This window comes from Rattus norvegicus, chromosome 6 (assembly GCF_021556685.1).
Source record: "Rattus norvegicus strain SHRSP/BbbUtx chromosome 6, alternate assembly SHRSP_T2T, whole genome shotgun sequence".
Classification (NCBI taxonomy): domain Eukaryota; kingdom Metazoa; phylum Chordata; class Mammalia; order Rodentia; family Muridae; genus Rattus; species Rattus norvegicus.
The window spans coordinates 99107501-99131393 of NC_141539.1; the positions used below are offsets into that span (position 1 = coordinate 99107501).

A 23893-nucleotide genomic window follows, 5' to 3' on the forward strand; every position below is an offset into this window, starting at 1 on the left:
TAAGTCCAGCTCCCCAAATGTGTATAAAAAATAGGGGGGCATCGTGGTATGCTTGCAATGCCATTGCCGAGGACGCAGAAGCAGTCATAGCCTTGAGGTTTGCTATCCAGCCATTCTGCTGTGCCATTTTCTGAACTTCAGGTTAATCAGAGACCCTGCCTCAAAGGCAGTTTGACAGTATTTCCAAGAATAATATCCAAAGTTGTCTTGTGGCTTCCACATGCACACGTTTACACAAACACACACACACATGCAAGCATACAAATGCCACAGGTATAAACTACTTATTTAAGTTCCCAGGGCTGTCGTAAGCAAAACAATCATGGTGGCTCAGAACAAGAGCAATTTGTTCTTGTATATGTGTGGAGTCTAGATCAAGAAGCTGGCAGAGCCATGTTCTCTGAGTGCCCTGAGGGAGAATCTTTCTTTGTATCTTCTGATGACTTTAGTTTTTCCATGGCTCATGACTGATGGCTGCAAACTTCAATCTACTTATAGCTTGGTCACCACATGGCCTTCCAACTTCTCCCTCTGTGTCTGTCCTCTATGTATTTTAGAAGGATAGTTGTCATCAGTGTTAGGGCCATCTACATGATCCAGGGTGGTTTTTATCTCAGCATGCTTAATTACATCTACAGAGATGTCTGGCCCCTAAGCAAGGTCACAGTAATAGGTTCAGTAATAGCTCTTGAGAGCTAAGACTTTTGGGGAAATTATCATTCAACCTACCATTCTACCTTGTCATAACATAGAAAGAGCCATGTATAACAAAACTTACAGTGTCTGGAGTTGACAGAATATTTGTAGAGCCTTTATGGATGGCTAAGGAACATTTGGCATTGTTCTTGGTCTTACCCATCCCTGAGTCTATTCTAAGTAACCCCTGCCTTATTTCCAGATGTCCATATCTATTCCCTGTGCTGAACCAGGCATCATGCTGAGTTTGTTGTATTTCTTTGTTGGACTCCATGGCTTACTCTGTAGCCTAGGCTGGCCTGAAACTCACAGTCCTCTTGCTGCAGCATTCTGAATGCTGGGATTGCAAGTGTGTATTTCCACACCCAGCTGGTTTGATACAGTGGCTTTTGCACAGAGTCCTCAGCTTCTGCTTACATCCACTGAAAGTTCAGTCCCAACAGAAAATTACTGCCCCCAATATGACAAGTTTCCTATGATGACAGCCATTGCTGTTCTTGCTGGCACTCCATGTACAGGCACTCCAACTCCATTATTTCTCAAGTATGACATTGTATTGTCATAATACTTTCTGCAAGATGTCCACAGCCTTTAAGTGTATTCCAGACACGAGGCTGGCTCTGGTGCAGATGACAATAAACTGTGCAAATAAAGCACCGAGTGGCTCCCTGCTGCTTGTGAAAAGTAGCTCTCCTGGGCTTTGTTTTCAGATGCTACTTGGAGCTCTGCTGGCCTTCAGCAGCAGCGTGCTGCTTTGCTGGGATTTTGCTATTGATCAGTTTCTTGTTTATTGATTAAGTGTGAAGGTTGCACTTTGAACGTGCCTACCAGACTAAACTCGGTATCTCCTCAGACAGATCTTTCTTAGCTCAACGGACAAATAAAGACACAGGGATTCTAACTGGATAACGGGATATCCATGAAGTCAATACAGAGCTGACCTTTCAAATGTTAGTCTCACACTAGAACCTCGATAGGTTTAAAGATCTGTCTCACAACCAGGCGCTTTCTAAAATGGCCCATGGCTCAAGGCTCAACCTTTACCATACAGCTGACGTAGGTACATATGGCTTCTTTAGATTTTGAGGGTAAAGTGTGGCCAATTCCAAGGGGTCGTTATTTCCATTGATAGAGTTCTAGAATGGATGTCTTCAGAACTAGACAGGTAGGGAATTTCCTAAGTCCATTCTTCTTTAGCCAATGATTGTTTCGAGTCAAAGGTCTACAAGAAAAGGCCAGTTGATTTGCATCATTGAAGGTTGGGGCAAATGAATGAGAGGCTTGGAGGAACTGTGCCCTGTGTATTTCAGGAAAAAAAAAAGACCCGAGTGCACAGCAGCTTAAAAAATTGAAAGCATTAAAATCAATATTTAAAAGGTTCATTTAACCATAACAAAAACACCTTAGAAACAGATTTTTTTTTCCACCCTGCTTTGCAAAGGGAAGTGGGGTTGTCTGAGCAGGGATTGGTCACTTGATGTGGGGAACCTGTGGAAAAGAACTCGATGTTCCATTGAACTGGAAGCAAATTATGTTGCCGAGGAAACCAGCCCTTCTGTGCTTCTCAGGTAAAAAGATGTTTGAGCTTTAAAACAACAAAAACAGAAGCTTACACGAAGGGTATTATCTGCACTGCCTAAAAAAGTGTGGTTAGGGAAAATGAGAGTATTCTCACTGCAATTTGACAAACTATAATAAAGGCAGAAAATTGCTGGGAACGCATTTGACTTGTGTCCTATGAAGGAGGCTGGTGAAATTCAATTGCAAATTCATTAATGTCATGTATGATTATGGAAGTGGTTTGTCTTGAAGGTATAATGCTGCTTTAGAACTAGTTTTGACCAGTCAGTTAATAATTTGGTTTTACTTCTCTGGATGCAGATTCCATACCAGGAGACTAAGGATTGACCAATTCTTTCTTTCAGTTTGGAAAAAGCCTCTTTCCCCTCCTAGGCACCAAGAAAGAGAATCATGCATGAAGAAAAGGGAAAAATAGACTTAAAAGCAAACAAAACTAGAGAGAAGGGTAGGGTAGGGTAGGTAGGGTAGGTAGGTAGGGTAGGGGGTGTCACTCATTTTCAGTTTGCTTACAGCTGGTATGCTGACAGTCTTACACAGTGTGTGACATTCTGTGTACCCAGGATCAGTGAGTCACCTGTTAGGAGGGATTTCAAGCGTCCGTTTGTGTTAATCTGCCTTTGGGATGCTGTGAATTGCTTGTGCCTTTATGCTTGCTGTCTAGCAAAGACTGTTCAATAATGAAGTACATTTTTAATCAAAGATTTCCTCTTACTCTAATCCTTTATTTCCCAATGGGTCTAACCTGATTTACTATGCTGAGCTCTCCACAAGGAGCCTACGTAGCCTTGGTTTTCTCTTGAGAGACGTATGTTGACTTTTGAGGCAGCAAGAAAAGTACAGCTTTGACTCCTGGATGTGCTTGAGTTTTAGACATCTATGTGCCTCTCCATTGAATACTGTTTTCTCCAGTGCATGAGGCAGCAAAGGAGCCACAGGGATAAATGAGACCCAGTCCTTGTCTTTTGTCAGTTTTTAATAGGAGCAGAGAGAAACATGCGGAAGCCCTGGGAAGAGCATGTGGGTGTGGTAAGCACTTGAGAGATATTCATCAAATGAATGGATAAGGGATGTAAGTGCGGGAGACATGAAGGCAGGGACTGATGGCTTCTGCTGGGGAGTGGGAGAATTTATTCCTTTTCGCTTCATCTAGATCTGGGCTCAACGTCACACTCATTGAAAACCCTCACCCCTATCTATACCCGCCGTTTGAACAACTCAAATCTATCATTATTTGCCTAGCTTAGTATATAACGTGTTTTTCTCTTAGCATGCGCCATTGTACAAAAATATCCCATATATTTTGTTTGCTGGCTTGTCTGTTTCTCCCACTAGAATGGGAGCCCACGTGTGTAGGGTTTTCTCTTTGACTCGCTGCTGTGTCCCAAGATCCTTAGTGCCCAATATTCAATGCACACTCATCAAATGTATTTGTTAAAAGAATGAGATTTATCATGGGCTCTAAGGATATAGTTTGCTACTGTGGACTGGAGCCCTGTGCACTTTAGTCTAGTCTGACCTTAGTGTTTAGATGTGAAGAGATTGCCAAGTTGGCCAAAAGGATAAGCAAGAATGTTTTCTTATACTTTAATAAAAAATGTTAATGTGGCATAAGCCACTAAAAGTAGGCATCACAGAGTGCTGCTGTAGACTTCGTGCAGAGTTTTGCCTATTTAGTGTTTCACTATACCATACACAATGAGTTTCATTATGATATTTCCATATATGTATAATGCATTTTTATCATAGTCACCCACTGTTAGTCTGTCTCGGTCCCCATATCACTCCTGTTGACTCCCTTCCCTTTTTTAAGGAATTTAATTAGGGTTGCTAACAGGAGGGTGAGGGAGGAGCTGTTTATGGTATACCCTTAGTAGTGGTTATACCGCTTGTCTTGGGCTTTCCATAGCTGTGAAAAGACAGCATGACCAAGGCAACTCTTATAAAGGACAACATTTAATTGGGGCTGACTTATATATCCAGAAGTTTAGTCCATTATTATCAAGGCAGGAGTGTGGCAGCACTCAGGCAGGCATGGTGCAGGAGGAGCTAAGAGGTCTACATCTTGATCTGAAGGTGGCCAGGAGAAGACTGGCTTCCAGGCAGCTAGGAGGAGGGTCTCAAAGCCCACTCCCACAGTGACACACCTCCCCAAGGTCACATCTCCTAATAGTGCCACTCCCTGTGCCAAGCATATTCAAACTATCCCATTACAGAAGTACACGTCTCCTCTCTTGGTAACCACCAACTATGTATAAATCATCAGGAAGGGGTGGGATCCCATGAGCTCCCTTCCCCTCCATGACAGGATGTTGGTGGATAGTGTGTACACTTGTGTAGATCTTATGCAGGCAATTACAGTTTCTGACCAAGGCTGACAGCAACACTGTTCTGTGGGCACAAACAGTCATTTAGAAGGCACTTTGATGGACATATGATATCCCAGTAACAAAATTAGAGCAGTGGTTTCCACATTAAGGCCTCTGAATTCCCCAGCCATCGCCCTCTGACATATATAGATGGTTGACTCTGTTTCAGGTTTGAGGTACAATTTACCAGTGGTAGAAATGAAAGAAAACGTGTCCTAGTCTAATGATGGTGGTGTGGCTGTGGACATAAATGGAAATAAAGAGAAGAAAACAAGATTATCATTTGATAAGTTTAGATTCCCCCACTCCACCCAAGATAGACTGAGAACAAAGCTGAAGAGAGGAATTTGCTTGAGACTTCAAACAAATACAGCAGGCAAACTGGATTTTCACGAAAAGAAAGGCTCATTCATTTTGAAAGCTGGGGCCTCAGTGTTGGTTTGCTCAATGTAACCCCGTCTTCAAACTCACCTGCTAAATTACAATGGAGAATCTGCCCACAACTGGAGAACTCCAGGTTTATTGAAACTCAGTATATTGAAGCAGGTTAAGAGAAACCCAGATCCAATTCTTTTCATGTAAATGAATATGTTCCCCCCAGACCTCTCAGGGTAGTCATGCCTCCCTCCCTCCCTCCCTCCCTTCCTCCCTCCCTCCCTTCCTCCCTTCTTCCCTTCCTTCCTTCCTCCCTTCCTTCCTTCCTCCCTCCCTCCCTTCCTCCCTTCCTTCCTTCCTTCCTTCCTTCCTCCCTTCCTCCCTTCCTCCCTTCCTTCCTCCCTCCCTTCCTCCCTTCCTCCCTTCCTCCCTTCCTCCCTTCCTTTTCCTTCCTTCCTTCCTTCCTTCCTTCCTTCCTTCCTCCCTTCCTCCCTTCCTCCCTTCCTTTTCCTTCCTCCCTTCCTCCCTTCCTTCCTTCCTCCCTTCCTCCCTTCCTTTTCCTTCCTCCCTTCCTCCCTTCCTTCCTTCCTCCCTTCCTCCCTTCCTTTTCCTTCCTTCCTTCCTCCCTTCCTCCCTTCCTTCCTTCCTCCCTCCCTTCCTCCCTTCCTCCCTTCCTTCCTCCCTCCCTTCCTCCCTTCCTCCCTTCCTCCCTTCCTTTTCCTTCCTTCCTTCCTTCCTTCCTTCCTTTTCCTTCCTTCCTTCCTTCCTCCCTCCCTTCCTTTTCCTTCCTTCCTCCCTCCCTTCCTTTTCCTTCCTTCCTTCCTCCCTTCCTTTCCCTTCCTTCCTTCCTTCCTTCCTCCCTTCCTTTTCCTTCCTTCCTTCCTTCCTTCCTTCCTTCCTTTCATTCTTTCTTTTGTTCTTTCTCTCTTTCCTATCTATCTATCTATCTATCTATCTATCTATCTATCTATCTATCTATCTACATCCCAAATGGTGCCTCTCCTGGTCCTCCCTCACAGAGTCCCTCCCCTTCTCTTCACCCCGCTTCACCTCTGAGAGGTCAGCCCCTATCTCCAGTATCCTCCCATCCTGGTGCATCAAGTCTCTGCAGGATTAGGTGCATCCTCTCCCACTGAGGCCAGACAAGGTAACCCTCTGCTACATATGTGCTGGGGGCCTTGGACCAGCCTGTGTATTTGGTTGGTAGCTCAGTCTCTGAGAGATTTTAGGGGTCCATCTTAGTTGACACTGTTGGGGTTGCCATCTCCTTCAGGGCCTTCAATCTTCTCCCTAACTCTTCCATAGAGGTTCCTGACTTCTGTCCAATGTCTGGCTGTAAGTGTGTGCATAGGTCTCAGTTAGGTGCTTGGTAGAGCCTCTCAGGGCAGCTATGCTAGGCTCTTGTCTACAAGCACAGCATGGCATTAGTAATAGTGTCAGGGATTGGTGCCTGCCCATGGGATGGCATGCCTGTTCTTTTATATTGTGGGAGTTCCCTTTGGAATAATGATAATAAAAAGATATGTGTAATATTTATGCTTTTCAAAAATGTAAATCCCATGGACATCTTTGAAATTGTATGGGGCACTAGAATTTATTGTGAGCAGGCATTGATCTCTCTGTAGTACCTTGTTTGTTTTTAGAGGTTGCAGAAGCCTTCGAAGCTCAGGCCCAACTAAACTTTCTTTGCCAGGAAAACCTTTCGCTGCCAGAAAAAGCATGAGCTCTTTACCCAGAGAAAGTGCAGAACAAACCTACTGTTTTGTGTTATTTTTTTTTCCTGTTTTGGTGGAGCCAAAGCCTTCTATGTCGAATCATGCTGTATATGTAGTCCCTTGGCATGATCTCAGTGGTCTTAGGATAACCTTTTTATCTCCAGTGCTGACCTGATACCCAGAGCCATGGTGTGGTCAGGATCCTCCCTTGGGAGTTCACTAAGCATGAACAGGAGATGACTAAGTCAGACTTCCGAGTTCTTCCTCCCACCTGCCTCTCTTCCATCATTCCCTGGCTAGGTAAAGTGGTACTATCTGTTTTTTGAAGCCAAAAATCTTGGAGTTACCTGTCTATCTTTCTTTCATCTGTCTGTCTGTCCGTCTGTCCGTCCGTTCATCCGTCTATCTTGATTGCTGTATTGGTGTAATGGGCACACTTGTTGGTTGGGCGTACTTCTGTTATTGTCACTCAGGTATAAAACCACTCTTGGATTTTCTAACGCATCTTTCTTTCCACCTTCTCCTTGTGCCCAGTCTGCCACGGCGGCGAGGTGAGCTTACCTTGTTGTGAATCAGGCCCTATTATCTTCAAGTTAAACCTGCGAATCATTTCCTACCATGAATTGAATTAGTTCCACCCTTATGCGGTTTATCGGTGGTACACGATCTGAACCGACCTGTTTCTACTGCACTTCTTGTTTACTAGCTCCTGGCATGTTCTGAATTTCTTAAGTAGGGCAGCAAAGAGAGGCAGATGGTGAGCAGAATCTAAGCCTTTTGTTATAACACTGATGCGTGAGTGTAGCTTTAGATCTTTGGCTAAGAGACAGACAGCAGTGAAGGGAGCAAGCGGCCCTTTCTCATAGGCTAATAGCCAAAGGAGATATATTTAAAACACACATATAATGCTTTAAACACATACACAAATGCATATATGAAACCCAGACATTAAAAAGAACCTGGATGGTAGCTCTGGAAAGAGCTGGGAGATGAATATGATCAAAACATGTTTTACAGAACCCTCAAAGAACTAACAAAAATTAAACATAAAAAAAAAAAACCCGGGCTTGGGGATTTAGCTCAGTGGTAGAGCGCTTGCCTAGGAAGCGCAAGGCCCTGGGTTCGGTCCCCAGCTCCAAAAAAAAGAACCAAAAAAAACCCAAACAAACAAACAAACAAACAAACAAACAAAAAAAAAACCCCAGCGCACATAATGTTTTTTTTCTTCTGAGACAGGATCTTGATGTAGCCTAGGCTAGCCTAAACTCATGAACTTTCTGCCTCATCCTGCTGGGTGCTGGGGCCTTAGGTACATACCATTGTGTCTGGAGAATATGAAAAATCTGAAGCCTCCAACTGAACTATAGGAACAAATTAAAAATTATTTTCTGTAGAGAAATAGGAAACAGAACCAACTGACAGGGAAAAGTTTATTGATTTTTTTATATATGAATGTGAATATGCATGTACATATATTTATTTACCTCTTAAATCTTATTTCCCAACACTCATCATAATGGACAATTTTTTGGATCACATTGCCTCTGCAATGAGGAAGATAACTGTATTTCATTGTTGGAAAGCTGACTCCTGAGTGCTAGGGTCCGGTATGCCTTATCAACTGGTCTTTCTTTCTGTAGCAGCATTCTGCAGACTTCTGGAAACCACACAACTCATTTGAAGGTTAAATTAAAGCATGGAATATTAATCTTTCTTCTGCTGACATCAGTGCATCAATGATACAGTCATTGCCAAAGATGATCTCATAGGTTTGAGGACAAAGGGAGCAGTGCTCTGTAAATGCAGCCTAAGCCTTGGACCATTCTCATTTTCTCTGAAAGGAGCTGTCAAGGTGAAAGAGGGGAGATTTGATTCACTGTTACCGTGTGTGTTTAAAAGTCACATTTTCACGAACAGCTGCTAACAAAATGAGACACTGATTAAATATTAAAGATGACTTTCATTCTATCTTAAAGCACCTCACAGTCTCAGCTTATTCAAATCAAATATCTTCAAATCTTGTTGAGATTTACCTTTGAGTGGAACTTTTCCCCCTAGGAAGCATCTGGATTCATTTCATTCTTTGTTCATGAAATACACATTGATGCTCGCATCAAGAATAAGCAGGAAACACAACTCTTTATAAGGTCTTCTATATTCTGCCAATGTGAAGGAAATACATTCGTCACCCACAAATGCATTGAATGTCAAACCTTTTGCTTTTCTGTAGGTTTTTGCTTGGTTTCTTCTGTAAAAATCTTAGGCTGAATTCTCTGAGGGTTTGGGACCTCAAAAAGTTAATATCACCATTCTAGAAGATTGCAGCCTTTCATAGATTTCTACTGTTTTTTAAATCAGTGTTCATTTCTCCTTTGGTAATTTCACCCCACCTGTTTAGACTGTCTTTAGTATGTAGAATGAGAGGTCAAAGATTCCTGTATCCATGTCAGTGGGTCTGTCCATTCTCTGGACAAGAAGGACCAGCGGCATAAACAACTTTATTACCTAGGTGGTCCAGTAAAACCCACTTCTGAGACTCAGGAGGGAATATAATAAAGGTTCAATGTTTTACTGGACTTGAAACTGCAATGACAGAAACTTCCCAATGTCATGGTCACCTTGAGCCATGTTCTCAACCACCCCTTTAGGAGTCTAATGCCCCTATCCCTGGTGTTGCTTAAAGACCATCAGATATTCATATTATGCTTCACAAGACTAGCAAAATCACAGTTATGAAGAAGCAACAAAAATAATTTTATGGTTGAGGGTCACCACAGCATGAGAACTAAAAGGTCACAGCATTGGGAAGGTTGAGAACCACTGTCTTAAGGTCACTGAAAGCAAAGCCAGGCCATCCAGAGTAGAATCTCTCTGAGGTAATGTTTAAGCTTCTGAGTTTGATTATATCTGATTTTAAGTTATGTGAAATAGGTTTCACCCCATGTTTCTGCTGAAAGCTACTTGAATTGTGTTTGTAGACACTTGAAAATAAAAATCAGGACCATTCCTTATAAGGCTTTTAGTTTTATTAATGAGCACAGAGCTACATTATAAGCAACAGTAAATACAGAGTGTTTTATTCTTAGTAGCAAAAGTCTTACCATTTGGGGGAACTTTCAGGTAGATACATATTACTTGTTTGCATAAACATTTACAAAGATTAAACTTATTCTGCTTTAAGCACACAGGGATTCCCCACATTATCCAGTATCATTTTTTTTGATTTTTTTTTTTTTTATTAACTTGAGTATTTCCTATTTACATTTCGAATGTTATTCCCTTTCCCGGTTTCCGGGCCAACATCCCCCAACCCCTCCCCATCCCCTTCTTTATGGTTGTTCCCCTCCCCATCCTCCCCCCATTACCACCCTGCCCCCAACAATCACTGGGGGTTCAGTCTTTTTTTTTCCGGAGCTGGGGACTGAACCCAGGCAGGGCCTTGCGCTTGCTAGGCAAGCGCTCTACTACTGAGCTAAATCCCCAAGCCCCTGGGGGTTCAGTCTTAGCAGGACCAAGGGCTTCCCCTTCCACTGGTGCTCTTACTAGGATATTCATTGCTACCTATGAGGTTGGAGCCCAGGATCAGACCATGTATAGTCTTTGGGTAGTGGCTTAGTCCCTGGAAGCTCTGGTTGGTTGGCATTGTTGTTCATATGGGGTCTTGAGCCCCTTCAAGCTCTTCCAGTCCTTTCTCTGATTCCTTCAACAGGGGTCCTGTTCTCAGTTCAGTGATTTATCCAGCATCATTCTTGTTAGAGGAACTTAGAGATCTTGTAGTCTGTCACATAGAGAATGGCAGCCTGAACATAATCCAGGGTGATTATGGCAGTATTGAGACTGACCTAAAGTGGGTAGTTGCTGGTGAACAAGTATGTCCGCAAGCAAATGGCATGGAGACAGGGAGCACAGAAGATGAACACAAGGGAAAGAGCCCATGATAATGAGGCCAAGCCAACAGGCTGTGGCATTTTTTTTTTTTATATTAGAGCTACTTTGTAGCATTTAAGAATTGTATTTCAAATGTTTATATTTACAAAGGATCCTTGGTATATTTCCTAGTAAGAAGAGCACAATGTTTTATGGGAGTGTGGTTACATGTTAAGAACAAAATAGACACATAAATATCACAGACACATAAATATTGACATAGCATTCTCAAAGATACATTTGAAAATGCAAAATACAATTATCTGTTGTGGATGGGATTACAGTGACTTACCTTTTCCTTTGCTTGCCTGTGTCCTGGTTTTTCCACAATGAACTTGAGTTTTCTGAGTAAAAATCAGAAGCAGAAGGCACACCCTGAGAACAAGCATGATTGGTACTGGGGTCAGGTGGGCCAGGCATTTTACATGTCAGATACATGCAGGGTCGAGATCTGGGAGTCACAGAAAAAATTCTAACTCTCAGAAATAATAATAATAAGCAAAACTTATCTTACAGGAATGGATCCTAGAAGAGAAGGCAGGACCAGGGTGCTGTCCTGGAGGCTCACTTGATACTGGAACATTCTTCTAAGCTTTCCTCTGGCAGTAGTTTCTAGGTCAGCTTCATACACAGGCATTTCTCCAGTGGGAACATATTGTAGCTTTGCCCAAATACAAGTGTCTCATGAATAGATCAACAAACCAGTCTTTTAGAAATGTGTTGGTGGAGTCGGTCAATAAGTGCAGATTGGTGGGTGACACACTTTGGTTTCTTAATTGCTGATGTAGCAAATTACCCCATATTTGGTGCACAGAGGTGTGCAAATTCATTATCGTTGTTTGTGGTTCATGAACCTGATATGCACCTTCCTGGGATAAAATCAAGGTGTCAGCAGAACTGTGTCCTTTCTGGAGGCACTAGGGGACTCTCTGTTTAGTTACCTTATCTAGAGGCCACCCACTGCTCTGGCCTTATGGCTCCATTTCAAAGCATTAGTGGGTTGGGTCTTCCCCCCACACATGTTCATTTGTTGCATTATTACCACCTTCCATTTATTTTTAAATTAAATTATAGTCATTTATTTAGTGTTTGTTTCCTTACCATGGGTCATAACACATGTGGAGGACAGAGGACTTGTGGGAGTTGGGTCTCCTTTCTCATGTGGGTCCTGGGGATTGGATCCAGGCCATTAGGCCTGGCAGAAAGTACTTTTATCCACTGAGTTGCACCTTCTCCAACTCTTCTCCTTCTAAGGCTCATCTAATAATTTGGATAATCTTTCTATTTTAAGGCCACCTTATTGGCAGCTTAGAACCTCCATTCTCGTCTGCCATGGAGTCCATATCCACAGAGTCTAGGGATTAGGGTGTAGGCGTATGATTGTAGTTGGTCTTCTTTCTTCCTTCTTCCACCCTCTCCACCCTTTTTCTTCCACCCTTTCAACCCCCTAACACTGGATAAGAAGATTTAAAAAAAGATAGGAAAAGAAAGTCAGGGGTTGGGAAAGGGGTTGTGATAAGAGTACTTCCTGCTGGAGTTGCTTGGGGCAAGTTTGATCTTTGCTATCAGGGCATCTAATTTCTTTCTTTCTTTTTTTTTTTTTTTTTTTTTTTTTTTGGTTCTTTTTTTCGGAGCTGGGGACCGAACCCCGGGCCTTGCGCTTCCTAGGTAAGCGCTCTACCACTGAGCTAAATCCCCAGCCCCAGGACATCTAATTTCTTTTTCTTCTTGTTTCTTCTTTGCATGGTGACCACTTAAGAAACTGCAACTAACAACAACTACCAACCCACCCCGCCTTGAGGGGCCCTAGCATTTACACCCCCTAAAAGTCCCCGAATTCCAAACACCACACAAACATAGGACTGTCTACAACTGGTAAAACCACACCCTTGTTAGAGCTCGAGGTAAATCATAGTCAGCTGCTGCGGACAATCTGAAGCAGTCCCATATCTCACAACGTGGGATTAAAACGGAACCATATTCTTACGATATTTCTGAGTTTTTAGGAGAAACCGAAATTTCAAAATTGTCACTACATACTGTAGCATTCCACGGATATCATCCACAGAGAAGCTAGAAAACGCTGTCTGGCGCTCGCTGGACGAGACCTCTGCCCTGGTTACAACCTGCCTGCGCCTCCTAATCAGCTCTTGAACTGTCACGGCAGTGTCATCGCTGTCTGAATGACCCTTGGTCAGTTTTGTCCCACCACTGTCAGCTCACAGCAGACACTAGGAAAGCTCTGAAGTGCTAGAAATGTCTGCACCCTTGTTCTTTCTATGCTCAGCTCTTGTACCTTGACTGATGCTGGCTCTTCTGCCTCTCATTCGCCTGGTTGATAGGTGGCTCATTTTCTTGCCTCTTCATTGGTAACTTCTTCCTGTCTCTCATTTTCCTTGGCTACCTCTTCCTCTCCTGAGTCTAGGTATTTGCCCTGTTAAGAAGAACTTGATCATGATTTTTTCCCTCCATCCTTGCTCCTTAAGTGATCCCACCCATTGGTGTGAGGAAAACTATCTGATCCTTACCAGATTTATATCTTCAGATACATTTTTTTATCCGATCATTATCAGTTTTACATCTCCAGATATAATTTATTATAGCTTCAACCCAAACCAGCTTCTATGCCTATACAAATATCGGCCGGAGCTCTCTAATTGGGTGCTTTGATAGACTGTAAATATCTAAGATGAAGCTATGTTAGGACAAAATGTCTTTTTGATTATCCTTAACCCAAGTCTTTGCAGTCATTAATTTGTCGAGTTTTCCTTAGTCTACACAGCTATAAGGAAGAGGGAATATTTTCCAGCTTTTAAATTTGTATGCCAGACTCAGCTTCATTATTCATAACATCCTCACAGAGCAGATATGTTCCTCTCTTCCATTTTGTACAAGAGGAGATTGAGGCCCAGAAAGGTTAAGTGGACTGTCTTAAGCAGTTAAGTGCTCCAGCCAGGACTTGAATTTTGTAGCCTGACTCCACTTACCCTAGCCTACTAGGTTAAACAGCTAAAAGGTCTCAGGCTTGCTTCCAGTGAGCCCTCAGACCAGGCTGTCTGGGAAACCCCTCCACATGCTTCTAGCCTTCCCCACTCACTTCCATTTGGTAGTGAACTTGTGACATTTAAATTGTGTTGGTTGCTTCTTCTTTCTCTGGGGAGTGGACAACCACGGAAACATTTCTGTTTTTCTCGGCACCTCACACTGAGCTACAAAGGCCCAGGTGTTCATTAGAAGCCATTTTGATTCGACCTAGTAGATTGTTCCTGTTTTGTACGTGCACCTTATACCACTCATGCTTCTGTAGCAGAACACTCTCTTGAACCTTTTCCTCCAGCTCAGGGCATCCTTTGACCTCTGAATCACTCTGAGGTCCAACAATATCAGATTTCCTCATTGCACAAAGCACTAGGCCACTTCCTCATCTGAAAACACCTGGAATTCTCCTTTAAGGACCCTCCTTTAATTTGCCCTGGGGAAGGGGGCTATTCTCCCAGCTGCCTTCTCTCTAGCAGGAAGCTACTGTATTTCTAACCTTTGCTCTGGAGGCAGAGTCAATATTTAATTTTGTGCCTGCCCTATCTGCACATTCTCTCTGCGGCTACCTGGAGGTCCAGGTGGAATGGTGTGACCTCGGGTGTGAACAGCTGCTCTAAGTGCCCGCGGCTCTGTCATTAGACAGTAAGGGGCTCAAGAGCGGCAGGGGAGCCTTTCTGCTTGGTCACTTCCATTTTTAACAGATTCTAACTCAAGTCAGCTCCTCTGTAAGTGGCCTTTAGTCCTATGAGGGGGCCCATCAAAGGGCGGGAAGGTTCCAGGTGAGGTGACAAGGTAAACGTGGTTAAGAGGAAATAGTGGCCTCAGAGTAGAAAGACCTGGTTTTAAGCCTTAGCTTCACGCAAACCTTAGATTTTTAATTTTGACCTCAGTGAGTAATTGCATCTGTTTTTCCTTCTTGGCAGTAAAGTGGGCCCAGTGTCCTTATAAAATGGAAATATCTGGCACACATTTAAGAGTTGATACAATGGTTTTTTTTAAAAAGGAACACACTTAGGGCATACCATAGCATCGTGTCCAAAAAAAAAAAGAAAGCCCTATGAATTGATATTCATAGAGAGAAAATGATAGATTCATTCTGTTCCTTTAGGCATGTTGGAAGAGAATAGCTCTTGTGAATTTTTAATTGTATTCATTGTTATTAGGGAACCCAAAGAATCTTTCCATAGCTGGGGCCCAAATTACGGCACCGTGACACCAAATTCACTCACAGGAAAGATGCCAAAGAAAGCCAACCGCTGTCTCTCTACCCTCCCTGGATTATTAAGTAACGTGGCTTGAAGTCTATTGATCTTTGTGACAAAGTGTATTTATTTCTACTCTTCTGGTTTAGTCTATGGAGGAAGCTACTCCAGACTCCTCCTGTCAAATGCCTTGCTTTCTGACCTCACCAGTGGATTGTCCTTCCTGGGGTTTGACCTGTAAATGGAGAAAGGTCTTACAAGCCGTTTGTTGTGTGTTTGTATCTCCAGAGACAGCCCAGTGAAATCTGGAGGAAACCTTATCTCTATCCTCTGTCTGTTATTAGTTAGCTAATGAAATCTTCACCTCCTAAAGGTTCGAAACTCCCCAGTGGTACCACCCTAGAGACCAAGCCACACTGTTTTTCCAAGCCACTGCCGTCTTCAAAAGTCTTAGTAAAGTTATTGGGCCGGCCTACGGCTAATGCCCGTGCCAGACAAATAGAAATGAGTCCAGCTTGTGTTTGAATGTCAAAACTTAATTATCTAGTGTTTGATATGTTTTTAAAAGTACTTAAAAATCAATCTGTCACTTCTTTGTAAAGACTCAAAAAATCAACATGCTATTAATTTGACCTTCCTTCAAAAACATGTTGGCAAAATGATTAGACTACATTCTTCATTAAGACCACAATTAAAACATTTTGGGGGTGACTGTCAGTCTTTTCTCCCAGAAATGAATAGTTTCTCTTAACAGTTCAACACCCAGGCAAGAAAAGCAACACAAGTGCTCCATATGAAAGACTACTGTCACTCTGAATTTTATGGAAGGAATGGATGTGAAGACATTGAAATTATTTTTGACAAACAACTAAAGGGGTGAGAGAGGTTTGTATATTACATAGTTCCCACAAATGACCTTGGCTATGCCTAGCGCTGTGCCACCTACTATAGCAAGATACTATGTAAGTCATTCAGTGAAGGTAACTCCAAACACCACAGGCCTCTGATGGCTTGTGGAATTTTGAGGCCTTTTAGACAATGATTCCCACATATCAAACACACACACACACACACACACACACACACACACACACACACACACACGTACACACACACACCATCAGGGATGGAACTTTGTGATATGCAGTGCTGGGGGCAGACTTTCAGGTGAAGCTGTAAAGTGAGGCTTGACGACACCATCGTCATCATCATCGTCGTCATTGTACTTGAGGGCGTAGGTGTTAGGAACACCAGAGGCAGCCCTCAGCAGGCAAACAAAACACCTGTGTGTCATGTGTTCCGAACTGGGGTGTGGCTCCTTTCCAGCTTTAAATTAAGTGCCTGAACCAAGTATTGGTGTGCTTATCTGCTTGACTCTGAAAATTCCACACAACACCCCTTTACAAAACGTAGTTAGCACTAATGTCAGTGTTCCACAGCAGGGCATGCTGGTCTAAGACACTTCCATACTTTCCTCTGTACGTATGGAAACTTTCTGCTTGAGAGAGGACCTGGCAGAAATGCTCTTCAGTTTCTTGTTCTATAAAGTGGTAAAGGCGATAACCAGCTGTTGGAAGTATCAAGCGGATTTAATAAATTCAGCATTATAAGGACTAAATCAAGGGATGAAGGACAGGTACCCCAAGACAGTAATGGTTTAAACTAGTTAGAAACTTAGTCCATAGGTAGTTTAACCTTAGGGCGCAGTGTTGGTTTTGTGAATGCTTGTGCACGTCAACATTTGTGTATTTTTGTGGAGGCCAGAGTTCAGCCCAGGTGTTGACTCCCAGGCAATGTCCACGTTATTTTGAGGCAGTCTTGAAACTCACTGAGTAAGCTAGGCTGGTCAGCCAGTGACTCCCAGGGATCCCTTGGAACCATCTGTTCAGTATGGACATGGCAAATGCATGCCAACACTAATGTTTTCACATGGGTTCTGCGACTTGAACTCTGGTCTTTGTGCTTACAAGGCAACACTGAGACATCTCTCCAGTCTCTTGGTGTTAGTTTCTGCCTGGCTGTTTCACTCTCGACACATCTCTGCCCATAAAACGTGTACACTCATTGCCTTGTGTCCCCTAGTGAAACGGTCTCATCTGGTTGGAGGTGTGTAGATGCTGTCCTTATTCTGGCCCAGCCATAAGCCTAGTTACAAGTCAGCGAGCAGTTCCATTGCTAAGGAAGAAGCAGAAAACAGCAGCAGGCAACAGCTAGTATTCTCTGGCACAGGAGTCTAAGTCTGGCATATGATGCTTTCCGTTGCCATCTTGAAGCTCCCCTTTCACCTCTTCGTAGCTGTTTATACCTGGGGTGGATCCCCATAGGCAGGTTACAGGGTGCTAAGTCTCAGAAACAGAGCTTGGCAGTAAGAGGGGAATGATGCCTGTGGCCAGTTTTTGTTAACTTGTGATTCTGGAAGAAAATCTTGGCACGGATTAGCGTCGCATCGTGTGTTGTACAAAGAGTGCTCACTGTGGACACAAACTGGTGTATTAGCATTCAAGTTTAAGTAGCTAATTATATTCTCAGCATTTAAAAATGTGGAAAACAAACACTTTCCAAGATTACTTCAGAAACTAGTTTGCACCGTTTAGACCCATTATAATTAATGTACCAAAAGGGAAGAAGAGCTTCTCCAGTGCTTTGAGGGTTGTGTAATTGCAGAGCTCCTATGAGCACATCGTGTGTTCTCTGGGGGAACCTCAGGGTCAGCCTTTCCTGGGACCAGCCTTCATGCTTTTGCTTGTTTTCTGCCAGCATCTTTTGATGCAATAATTTATATGCATCCCACTTTTCACCTGGGATGAGTCATTACCTCCCTAGTTGAAGATAAAGTCCCACAAGAATTATCTGGAAGCAGTTTGGGGCTGATACACAACTGATGTTTTTGCCCCCTCAGGAAAAAGATACGGACTTCACAGGAATGGAAAAAGATAAGACCATTTAGAAATTCTAGAGCCAAGGTTATGGTCAAGATGGTGTAAGACCACGTCTGTTCCACGTCTGCTGCCTCAGTCCTGACTTTATCTCTGGTAAACTGTCTGTAAAATCTATGTTCTAGATAAGTGAGTTCTTGAATTCATTGCCAAGAATGGTGGGTGATAATGCCTTAGCATCTCACGTCGAAAAGACACAGGTTTCAGTGGGCTGAGAAGTTGTGGCTTCCAAGAATGCAGACATTAGGTCGTGGAAGGTATGTGCTTTCTTTGTAGCTAAAAAGAAGTTTGACCAACTGGATGCTCAAATGAAAGGAATATATGGTCTATGTATGAGTGAGTCTCACAGAAAATACAGTATTTGGTCCTCAGTGCCAGCTCTGTGAAGGGCATGGACAGTTGTCAATGAAGTACTAGTTTCTTGTTCATTTGTTTTTGAGACAAGGTCTCTTCTAGCCCAGGCTGGCCTCAAACATGCCGTGTAGCAGAGGATGACCCTAAGCTCCTGAGCCTCCTGTCTCCATTGGCTGAGAGCTGGTGTTACAGGCATGAACCACCATACTGGGGTTGGTCAGATTCAGGACTTGATTCGTGCTAGGCAAGTGTTTTGTCAGCTGAGCTGTTTCTCAAGAATTTGTTGTATACTTGACTCACGGACGTTTCCAGTGGAGTAGACTTCAGAGGCCGGTCATTCTGGGTTCTCTCTGGGTCCTTGTACCATCTCTGCAACACTCATAAGTGAAAGTTTAGTCTCTGTACATCCTTAGTGAGCACACTGGTCTTAGTTAATTCTGAAGCACACTATTTCATTCTATGCTTTGGGAAAAGAAAATACACGACCAGGAGAATAAAGGAATGTAAATCATGCCTGATCGAGATCACCTGGAAGGCCAGCCGCTTCAGTTCTGAAGAGCGAGACTGTGAAAGAGGAATTATTTTGGTGTCCTGGTTGCATGTGAATTGCACCAAAATTCTGGGCAGTGTCACTTGGGGAGAGGAAGTTCTCATCCTAGAGCTAACAGCCTCAGAGGCTTTTTGGGATGGGTATTAAGGGAGCTTCTATCAGGCTTTGTGCATTTTTTCCCAGTGGGAGAAACTTCAAAGCTTTCATCTGTTTCAAAGGGTGTCCTCAGCCCGGTAGCTGAGAGTCACTGCTGTGGGTTCCTCAGAAACTGAGCTTGCTTGCTGTCCATCTGTCAGTCTGTCCTTCTGTCTTTCTTATTTATGTGTACAGAATTAAAACCCTGGTTTTCTTTCTTTTGTACTTAACAGACCATAGACTAATTAGACACTCCATAACAGTTTCTCAGCTGTAATTATGCGACTCCTCTTGCACAAAGAGGAGAATTTAAAAGCCAGTACCACAGCAGTGGCATTCCATCCCACAGACCTCACAGTTTTGGGGGTCAGGGAGTAACCCACAGGTATCACTTCTGCCTTTAGGTCCTACCAATGCAAAAACAGTGCTTCTTACCTCTGGTGATTCCTTGATTTTAAATTCCGGTTGTCATGGCTTTACCTCTGCCCAGAGCTCTGTGGAGCTATCCAGTGAAGACCTGACTGGGTAGTCCATGGGGAATCAGGAATTTCATCCCAGCTTGTGATGTCCTCAGGAGCCTAAGGCATTTGGTCTTCATCAGTCTCCCTTCTGTCACCTTGTATCTGCCTTCATGATGAGGGCTATAGGCTATAGGCTAAAGTCCTTCTATGATTAATGAAAATATTTTTAGTAGGAATCTGAATTTAATCAGCACAGCGACTTATATTTGTCCCTCAAAGGGAATAATACTTACAGCCTGATAGATAGATGAACAATTTGTAGCAAAAATTTCAGGAAGCTGTTTTTGCCCATCAAGAAGGAATTAATAACACCACTGAGCCAGGGGGTTATAATGTAAAAACAAATCAAAACAAAACAAAACTTATGAAATTATTAAGGCAGAAGGCTCTAACCACGGCAGTGGTGAGTCAAACCCGCCTCTCCTCCTCTTCAGCAAACAATGCTTGGGTGAGTCCCATAAGTAAGTAGCCAGCTTTCCTCCTTGCCAGGTGAGAACTCTAGCTCTCTTCTCCACAGCTGGGGAACACAGTGTTAACTCCAAAGACGGCCGCCAGGCTTCGAAGGAGTGGGGGGGGGTGAATATGGGGTTTCCTTTTCGGGGGGAAAAGAGTAGGTAACCCTGAAGCCAATTTGAGTCAACCTTGAAGGAAATAATTGTGTCTGACTCAAACTTGCTTTGCACTCGAGGAGGCTCCATAGAACCCGGTGAGTTGGACGTTCTTCTAGAGGACTCTCGTGTTAACTTCAGAAGGCTTTTTGTTTTGCTGGAAATGATGTAAGAACTTTGGTAGATATTAATTTGATATTTAGCCCAGCAGAACTTGGTTTTTCTTATGGTTCTTACTGCTGGAAATTAAATGCTTTATGGATCTAGGTCATAGGAGTTTACCTCGTTACAGGAAATAGGGAAGGTTAAAATTGGAGTGGGGCAGAGGCCGGGGGCGGCGATGGATGAATGAATGAATGAATGAATTAGTGAATGAGTACCTACCAGATTTGCTCTTTCTACCACAGAGACAGGAAGGGACACTCGTGCTCTCAGGGAAGAGGGTGCTGGACAATTCTTTACTGAGGAACAATTGGAGGAAGCGAGGTTATGACTTGAGTTTTGCCCTCCCATGTATGTATAAATTTGTGTACGACTTTGACATAGGTCTTCGAGGAGCTGATGTGTGGACTCCCGTGAGTCTAGGTACCTGACCAGGAGACAGTGGATAGGAGGATTAGCAATGTACAGCCAGTGAAAATCCATGGCAACCGGGGCCTGGCTTTATGCAGAACTGATTCTTTTATGTCTAGGTGCAAAGCTCAGTCTTTGGGGCTCAGCAGAACAGGTGTTGCTGTTTCGTTTGGTTATTTGCAAGGTCTTGGCCATTAGACAGGCTGTTGGCTGTGGATAGTGGCTTCGCCTCTGTTCAGAGGCACATTAGAGGTGTCTCGATGGTCTCTCTCTCTCTCTCTCTCTCTCTCTCTCTCTCTCTCTTTCTTTTTTTTTATAATTTGGGTTAAAAGGGAAAGCCTGCTTCCTTCTGGGCTAGAGCACAGCATACAGCTCGTTGTTAGGATCCTGATAAGGAGGCTAAGTACCTAAGTAGGGCTAAAAGCGCTTTGCAAAGCCCCATCCCTAGCAGGAAGAAAGGAGATTTAGTAGACAGGAGTCTGACACTTCCTGTATGTATAGTCATTAGTGACAACCTGTGAGCCTGGGGAAAACGTGTTTTGTATTGTGGAACAAGAACATTGTTTAGGGGGTTGAGGATTTAGCTCAGTGGTAGAGCACTTGCCTAGGAAGTGCAAGGCCCTGGGTTCAGTCCCCAGCTCCGGAAAAAAAAAAAAGGGGAAAAAAAAAAAAAGAACATTGTTTAGGCAAAATGCCTACCAAAAAAACCTTCAAACTAAACATGTTTGATGGGGGTCTCTTCCTCAGCATTGGCTGCAATCGTTTTTTTCCCCCCTCTTTAATCCACTCTGCAGCCCAACAGAAGAAGAGTTCACAGGCCGCAGGACCTCGCCCCCTCCCGCCTCCCTGCCCCCCTAGTCATGAATTCAGCTATAGCTGCACTCTGTATGTACATCTGTAAACAACTTGGGGCAGGCTCTAGGAAACTGGTTGGACGAGCCTGTTCACTAGCCTTTCAGGTGTGGCAGATAGAGAAGGAATGATTGGAATTGCTTGAGGGTTGAGTCACGGGCTATGAAATAAACATTCTTGGGGTCTAACCTTTCATACAGAGAGGTAGGTGGAAGCAGATACAAGTGCTCATGGGGAGATGTACCATGTGAGAAGGATAGTTCAGACGATGAAGTTTGAATTTGAGTTAGCCAGGGTGGGTCTGAGGGACCAATCAGGGAACAGATCCCTGGACCCACCACCAATCCTCGCTTTCCCCGTCTTTTGGCTGAGTTCATCAACTGAATGTACCTACCACCACCACACTCTTTCTGGTCCTAAACTGGCCCAGGGAGGACTGGGGCTACAACAGCATCTGGACAACAAACTGGATATAGCCACTCAGACTCTTGTCTTTGGTCTCAGATTGCTGTGAGGCCTAGTTTGAAATATTCCATGGGTTATTATGTCTGAACATATGTTATGAAAAGGTGGTTTTGTGTGACCAGATAGGCTTTCTTATTTTTCTCCGTTTTGTTTCTAAAAGATAGTATCTTAGCAAGAGTATTTCGGAATTAGCTATGAGTGATTGGAAACTCGTGGTGGCTTAAATATGGTTTCCAATGTTATACAACTTACAACTTTTTTTTTAAATTGGAAAACTAGTTAAGACTGCTGCAAACACACTTGTAGTCTTTGTATAACAACACTGTTTACCAGGTTGATGCATACATAGGCAGCTATAGGTTGTGGTTAACTTACACTCAGACTTGAGACTTTACAGAAACATAGGGCACATTTCCCTATAGATTTAATTGAATAAAGAAGACTGCTTGCTTAATACAGTTTGGTACTTCCTTGTCTCATATAACGTCCCCATGCTATTGCATGTTTCTAAACCTGTGTAAAACTGATTGTGTCCATCAAGACAGCCTTTTCTGTCTTTCTATGTGACTCACAGTAGAGAGCCCACTCTTCTCCGTTGCTGGGCCTGTGAGCTTTCTGCTGCCACCCTTGTTGCTTGTTTGTCCTTAGTGACACTCCAGATCACTTGCTTACAAAGCCCAATGCTACAGGTCACAGCTACTCTCTAAGGAGCCATAGCAGGCACCTCACAGCTAGGCTTAGAGTCACTGGCCAGCTGCAACGTTCTACAGCGTTCAAGGCTTTCCACCGCGGTCTCTGCTGGAACTGCCTTCTCTATCCATTGCTTGAGTGTAACCCTGACTCCCACCTCCAGAACCTGTGGCTTGGTTCTGTGGCAAAATAGCACACACAAATTTGTGTGTCTGTGTGTGTGTGCGCGTATGCATATGTGCATGCGCATGCGTGTAACTGAAATTGATAATGACTGATCTTGAAATAGAAGAGTGTCCTGAACTATTCAGGTGAGATCAGTTCATAGGGAGTAATAGAAGAGGGAGTAGACACAGATATCAAGGTGACCCCATGCCAAAACGATTCTACCAATAGTCCTTTGATGGCAGAGAAAAAGACCATGAATCAAGGAATTTGAGCCTCATCTAGAGGCAGAAAAATGTAAACAAATTGATTCTCCTCATGTGTCTGGAAGGGAGCACAGTGCTTCTGAGACCCTGATCTTAGCCTTAGTGAGGCTTATTTTGGACTTATAACCAAGTAAGATACTGCTATTTTGATGTTCTCAGCCCCTGCATTTGTGATAATTTACTCCAGCAGCAATAGAAAACAGACAAGCTGGTCACCATACTCTGACACGTCTCCATCTGTGTGGTTCTCATGGTGCTTGCTTGTCTTTAAGACCTTCACTCTTTCCTCTGACTTTCCATTGCTTTGTCTCCTCAGCATGTCAAGGTTTTGTATACAGGAAGCAATGAGTAAATGTTGAACGTGTAAATAAAAAGCCCCCTTTCTAGGAGCACGCTCCAACCTAGCTCTCTGCCACTTTTTCTTTATTGAGGCGATGAATTAAAAGTCAATGGTGCACTTTCCAGTTTTATATCCATTTATGAAAGCGTGGTGGATCCAGAATGTATATTTTAAAATCATTTTTTATTAAGTCAATATGCTCCTTGGCATATTGTTCCATACCTGTGCACTATGTCCCATACATGTACACAGTTCTCCACACATGTGCACCATGTTCCATACATGTACATAGTGATCCATATATGTGCAGTGTCCCATACATGTGCACTGTGTTCTATACATGTGCACAGTTCTTCATACATGTTCACCATGTTCCATACATGTACACAGTGATCCATATATGTGCAGTGTCCCATACATGTGCACTGTGTTCTATACATGTGCACCATGTTCCATACATGTGCACAGTGATCCATATATGTGCAGTGTCCCATACATGTGCACTGTGTTCTATACATGTGCACCATGTTCCATACA

General features: G+C 43.4%; 1 protein-coding gene and 1 long non-coding RNA gene across 12 annotated transcripts in view; one reads left to right on the forward strand and one right to left on the reverse strand.

Annotated features, from left to right (window-relative positions):
• The window catches only part of Syt16 (synaptotagmin 16), a 250862-nt gene that overhangs the window by 64245 nt on the left and 162724 nt on the right, over window positions 1-23893 (forward strand). For 2 of the 11 annotated variants that reach the window (XM_087552744.1, XM_087552746.1), the window contains exon 1: window positions 19882-20103. The gene's annotated coding sequence lies outside the window, so the exon portion shown is untranslated. 11 annotated transcript variants of the gene reach the window in all.
• LOC148005317 (uncharacterized) lies at window positions 8150-11553 on the reverse strand. The gene is made up of 4 exons (XR_015623125.1): window positions 11175-11553; window positions 10953-11035; window positions 8767-8892; window positions 8150-8577 (listed from the first exon to the last, which is right to left on the reverse strand). It is a non-coding gene; the product is annotated as an uncharacterized LOC148005317 (long non-coding RNA).